The sequence below is a fragment of the Salvelinus sp. IW2-2015 genome, linkage group LG23 (assembly GCF_002910315.2).
Source record: "Salvelinus sp. IW2-2015 linkage group LG23, ASM291031v2, whole genome shotgun sequence".
NCBI classification, from domain to species: domain Eukaryota; kingdom Metazoa; phylum Chordata; class Actinopteri; order Salmoniformes; family Salmonidae; genus Salvelinus; species Salvelinus sp. IW2-2015.
The window spans coordinates 19,409,352-19,416,330 of NC_036863.1; positions in this window are offsets into that span (position 1 = coordinate 19,409,352).

Sequence of the window (6,979 nt, forward strand, 5' to 3'; positions counted from 1 at the left end):
TCCTCATCAATCTACACACAATACTCCATAATGACAAAGCAAAAACAGGTTTTTATATATTTTTGCTCATTTAAGTATTCAAACCCTTTACTCAGTACTTTGTTGAAGCACCATTGACAGCGATYACAGCCTCAAGTCTTCTTGGATATGACACTACAAGTTTTGCACACCTGCATTTGGGGAATTTCTCCCATTCTTCTCTGCAGATCTTCTCAAGCTCTGTCAGGTTGGATGGGGAGCGTCGCTGCACAGCTATTTTCAGGTCTCTCCAGAGATGTTCGATCGGGTTCAAGTCCGGGCTCTGGCTGGGCCACACAAGGACATTCAGAGACTATTCCCAAAGCCACTCCAGCGTTGTCTTGGCTGCGTGCTTAGGGTCATTGTCCTTGGAAGGTGAACCATTGCCCCAGTCTGAGGTCCTGAGCACTCTGGAGCAGGTTTTCATCAGGGACCTCTCTGTACTTTGCTCCGTTCATCTTTCCCTCAATCCTGACAAGTCAGAGAATCGTGTTTCTCATGGTCAGAGTCCTTTGGGTGCGTTTTGGCAAATTCCAAGCGGGCTGTCATGTGCCTTTTACTGACATCTGGCCACTCTACCATAAAGACCTGATTGGTGGAGTGCTGCAGAGATGGTTGTCCTTCTGGAAGGTTCTCACATCTCCACAGAGTGACTCTGGAGCTCTGTCAGAGTGACCATTGGTTTCTTGGTCCCCTCCCCGACCAAGGCCCTTCTCCCCTGATTGCTCAGTTTGGCCGGGCGGCCAGCTCTAGGAAGAGTCTTGGTGGTTCCAAACTTATTCCATTTAAGAATGATGGAGGCCACTGTGTACTTGGGGATCATCAATGCTGCATACATTTTTTGGTACCCTTCTCCAGATCTGTGCCTCGACACAATCCTGTCTCGGAGATCTACGGACAATTCCTTCAACCTCATGGCTTGGTTTTTGCTCTGACATGCACTGCCAACTGTAGGACCTTATAGATAGGTGTGTGCCTTTCCAAATCATGTCCAATCAATTGAATTAACCACAGGTGGACTCCAATCAAGTTGTAGAAACATCTCTTGGATGATCAATGGAAACAGGATGTACCTGAGCTCAATTTCGAGTCTCATAGCAAAGGGTCTGAATACTTATGTAAATAAGGATCTGTTTTTCACTTTTAATACATTTGCAAAAATTTCTACAAAACGTATTTCACTTTGTCATTAAGGGGTACTGTGTGTAGATTGAGGATTTTTATTTTATTTTTAAATCGTAACAAAATGTGGAAAAGGTCAAGGGGTCTGAATACTTTCCGAATGCACTGTACAGGGTGTACCGGTACCAAGTCAATGTGCAGGGGTACAGGTTAGTTAAGGTAATTTGCACATGTAGGTATGGGTAAAGTGACTATGCATATAAAAGTCCGGGTGGCCATTTGATTAATTGTTCAGCAGTCTTATGGCTTGGGGGTAGAAGCTGTTAAGGAGCCTTTTGGACCAAGACTTGGCACTCCGGTACCGCTTGCCATGCGGTAGAAGAGAGAATAGTCTATGACTTGGGTGACTGGAGTCTTTGATCATTTTTTGGGCCTTCCTCTGACACCGCCTAGTATATACACTACCAGTCAAAAGTTTTAGAACACCTACTCATTCAAGGGTTTTTCTTTATTTGTACTATTTTCTACAATGTAGAATAAAAGTGAAGACATCAAAACTATGAAATAAAACATATGGAATCACGTAGTAACCAAAAAAGTGTGAAACAAATCTAAATATATTCTATATTTGTGATTCTTCAAATAGCCACCCTTTGCCTTGATGACAGCATCGCACACTCTTASCATATGTGGGAAGGAATTCCCACATATGCTAAGCGCTTGTTGGCTGCTTTTCCTTCACTCTACAGTCCGACTCATCCCAAACCATCTCAAATGGGTTGAGGTCGGGGGATTGTGGAGGCCAGGTCATCTGATACACCACTCCATCACTCTTCTTCTTGGTAAAATAGCCCTTACACAGCCTGGAGGTGTGTTGGGTCATTGTCCTGTTGAAAAATAAATGATAGTCCCAAGCCCAAACCAGATAGGATGGCGTATCGCTGCAGAATGCTGTGGTAGCCATGCTGGTTAAGTGTGCCTTGAATTCTAAATAGATCACAGACAGTTTCCCCAGCAAAGCATCCCCACACCATAACACCTCCTCATCCATGCTTTACGGTAGGAAATACACATGCGGAGATCATCCGTTCACCCACACTGCGTCTCTCAAAGACACGGCGGTTGGAAGCAAAAATCTCMAATTTGGACTCTGACCAAAGGACAGATTTCTACCGGTCTAATGTCCATTGCTCGTGTTTCTTGGCCCATGCAAGTCTCTTCTTATTATTGGTGTCCTTTAGTAGTGGTTTCTTTGCAGCAACTCGACCTGGATGGCCTGCTTCACACAGTCTCCTCTGAACAGTTGATGTTGAGATGTGTCTGCTACTTGAACTCTGAAGCATTTATTTGGTCTGCAATTTCTGAGGCTGGTAACTCTAATGAACTTATCCTCTGCAGCAGAGGTAACTCAGGGTATTCCATTCCTGTGGCGGTCCTCAAGAGAGCCAGTTTCATCATAGCGCTTGATAGTTTTTGCGACTGCACTTGAAAAAAAACGTTAAAAGTTCTTGAAATGTTCCGTATTGACTGACCTTTATGTCTTAAAGTAATGATGGACTGTCGTTTCTCTTTGCTTATTTGAGCTGTTCTTGCCATAATATGGACTTGGTCTTTTACCAAATAGGGCTATCTTCTGTATACCACCCCTACCTTGTCACAACACAACTGATTGACTCAAACGCAGTAAGGAAAGAAATTCCACAAATTAACTTTTAAGAAGGCACACCTAATTGAAATGCATTCCAGGTGACTACCTCATGAAGCTGATTGAAAGAATGCCAAGAGTGTGCAAAGCTGTCATCAAGGCAAAGGGTGGCTACTTTGAAGAATCAAAAAATATGATAATTATTTTATTTATTTGTTTAACACTTTTTTGGTTACTACATGATTACATATGTGTTATTTCATAGTTTTGATGTCTTCACTATTATTCTACAATGTAAAAAATAGTAAAAATAAAGAAAAACCATACTTTGTTTCAGTAAGATTGGATTTTTTGCATTTATAGCAATGGTTATCAACTGTACTGCAGGGAAGGAATGTAAGTTGCAGAAAATTGAGGTTGTGGTGGCAGCTGCAGAGAGGTATTTGGGTGTGCAAGACTTGACATCCGAAGAGTTACAGGGTGTGTTAAGTGGTGGTGTCCCGTCCTTTCAGGTTGTTGGCCTGAGGTAGGACTAAATAGATTTAAATAGTGGAGTAGGGTGGTGTTACTTCTGATCATTTTTTTTTTGTGAGTGTAGTGTTAGATGGTAGGCAGGGTTAGGTACATTACTTTCTAAATGTAATCCGTTACGTAACTTTTAGATTACCCAAACTCAGTAACGTAATCTGATTACATTCAGTTACTTTTAGATTACTTTCCCCTTAAGAGGCATTAGAAGAAGACAAAAATGGATGTTACCAATTGAACGACATCTATTGCAGGATAAATCAATGTTAGTTTACATAGATGGCCATATATGGATGTTAAATGTTACTTTATGGGTTGGTTATGCAGGCTTCTAACCCATCGCTTTTTACTACATACAATAATATGATTCAATTATATCTTTATATTAAGATATATGCTGCTCCCAGCCTATAGACAGAAACTAAAACAGGAAGCACCCGCGCACAGGTCTGTTCAACGCTGGTCCGACCAATCGGATTCCACGCTTCAAGATTGCTTCGATCACGTGGACTGGGATATGTTCTGCATAGCGGCGGACAACAACATTGATGAATACGCTGATTCGGTGAGCGAGTTTATTAGCAAATGTTGTACCCACAGAGTCTATTAAAACATTCCCCAACCAGAAACCGTGGATTGATGGCAGCATTCGCGCAAAACTGAAAGCGCGAACCACTGCTTTTAATCAGGGCAAGGTGACCGGAAACATGACTGAATACAAACAATGTAGCTATTCCCTCCGCAAGGCAATCAAACAAGCTAAGCATCAGTATAGAGACAAAGTGGAGTCGCAATTCAACGGCTCAGACACGAGAGGTATGTGGCAGGGTTTACAGTCAATCACGGACTACAAAATAAAAACCAGCCCCGTCACGGACCACGATGTCTTCCTCCCAGACAGACTAAACAACTTCTTTGCTCGCTTTGAGGACAATACAGTGCCACTGACACGGCCCGCTACCAAAATCTGCGGGCTCTCCTTCACTGCAGCCAACGTGAGTAAAACATTTAAACGTGTTAACCCTCGCAAGGTTGCAGGCCCAGACGGCATCCCCGGCCGCTTCCTCAGAGCATGCGCAGACCAGCTGGCTGGTGTGTTTACGGACATATTCAATCAAACCTTATCCCCGTCTGCTGTTCCCACATGCTTCAAGAGGGCCACCATTGTTCCTGTTCCCAAGAAAGCTAAGGTAACTGAGCTAAATGACTACCGCCCCGTAGCACTCACTTCCGTCATCATGAAGTGCTTTGAGAGACTAGTCAAGGACCATATCACCTCCACCCTACCTGACACCCTAGACCCACTCCAATTTGCTTAACCGCCCCAATAGGTCCACAGACGACGCAATCGCAATCACACTGCCCTAACCCATCTGGACAAGAGGAATACCTATGTAAGAATGCTGTTCATCGATTACAGCTCAGCATTTAACACCATAGTACCCTCCAAACTTGTCATTAAGCTCAAGACCATGGGTCTCGACCCCGCCCTGTGCAACTGGGTCCTGGACTTCGACGGGCCAGCATCCCGGAGTCGCCTCTTCACTGTTGACGTTGAGACTGGTGTTTTGCGGGTACTATTTAATGAAGCTGCCAGTTGAGGACTTGTCCTCTTGCTCAGTTGTGCACCGGGGCCTCCCACTTCTCTTTCTATTCTGGTTAGCGCCAGTTTGCGCTCTTCTGTGAAGAGAGTAGTACATAGCGTTGTACAAGATTTTCAGTTTCTTGGCAATTTCTCACATGGAATAGCCTTAATTTCTCAGAACAAGAATAGACTGACGAGTTTCAGGAGACAGTTATTTGTTTCTGGCCATTTTGAGCCTGTAATCGAACCCACAAATGCTGATGCTCCAGATTAGATTAGATTCAACTTTGTCATTGAACAAGTGCAGTACAACGAAATGCAGTTGGCATCTGACCAGAAGTGCAAAAAATTTACAAGTAAAACAATTAAGTACAATGTATGTAATTAAGTGGGATATATAAATGTGCAATGAAAGCTAATTGAAAGTGCAAGGAAGCATGCAACTGAAATGCAGGGATAGCAGCAATGAGGTTACCAAGGTAGACATGTACAACTGAATAATGTCCTTAATCAGACTTTGCAAAGCAAYGTCAGAGTCCAGTAGTACCGTGAAGAGTGCAAAGAGAGAGTGCAACAAGGTCCCTGAGACGCAGTACTAAGCGGTGGGCGAGTGGATATGGCTAGTGCCGTGTCACAGAGTTCAGCAGGGTTACAGTAGCTGGAAAGAAATTGTTCTTGAGCCTCAACTAGTCTACAGAAGGCCAGTTTTATTGCTTCTTTAAAATCAGAACAACAGTTTTCAGTTGTGCTAACATAATTGCAAAAGGGTTTTCTAATGATCAATTAGCCTTTTTAAATGATAAACTTGGATTAGCTAACACAACGTGTCATTGGAACACAAGAGTGATGGTTGCTGATAATGGGCCTATGTAGATAATCAATAAATAAAAATATCTGCCGTTTCCAGCTACAATAGTCAKTTACAACATTAACAATGTCTACACTGTATTTCTGATCAATTTCATGTTATTTTAAGGGACAAAATAAATGTGCTTTTCTTTAAAAAACAAGGAAATGTCTAAGTGACCCCAAACATTTGAACGGTAGTGTGTGTATATATATATATATAATTTATAAATCCAAAAATGGATGTAGCAACTACAGATTGCCCTTTTAAGTCTATCAAAAGTGTGTGAGTTTGGGCACGTGTCCATTAGGCCTATGGATATATATATTTTTTTAAATCAGCATGAATTAGATTGAACAATAAAAGCCCCATTTTTATTCCATAGGCTGGGATCCGCACTATGCAGCAGCTGCAAGAGCAAATTTTTCACTGGCTGTCCACTGGTTTCAAAAACAAATGATTGACAGGCAGCTTAAAAGTTATTGAATTCAACCATTATTGGGTTCAAATACACATTTAGATTTACAAACAGCCATCCACAACAACCACAATCCGTAAGGCGCAAATAGCTAAACGAGAGCGCAGCAGTGTGATTCACATCAATGCGCTATGTAGATATCCATAATAAGAGATATCCGTATCGCGGTAGACTACACCACTGCTGTCATCCTTACCTCCAAGCGTTTATTCAAATTGGTTAATTTTTGGACTGTTGTGTCATCATAGTGGTATCTGATTTAGGGTCAGACTCGCCCAGACGGAACAAATGTAAAAACTTGAACCTTTTTTCAAAGTATCTGTAATCTGATTACAATATTTTTTATAGTAACGGATTACAGTTACCGGTTTTTGTATGTTACTCCCCAACCCTGATGGTAGGGTATTTGGTTATTTTTTCAAGCAAARTATAAGGGTGTTTACCCCMAAAAAGGGTGTTTTACTCCAGTCTAGTAGGTGGCGGTAAATCAACATATTGGATGCCAACCGCCGTTAAACATCGAAGAAGAAGTATAGACAGTCCATGAATCGGCGAATGCGAACCAGTTGTTTTTCTAGTGATGGAACATGAGTAGATTAATTTGAAAACAACGGTCGGACATCTTGAACGCAGTCTCCAGTTCTTATTATACCACAGTAAACCCATCCAGTGTCCAGAACGCCATTTTATGAACTCCCCCTCAATTGTGCCGCTCAATTGACCAATCTGCGACCACTATTCCTAACAGGTAACCAA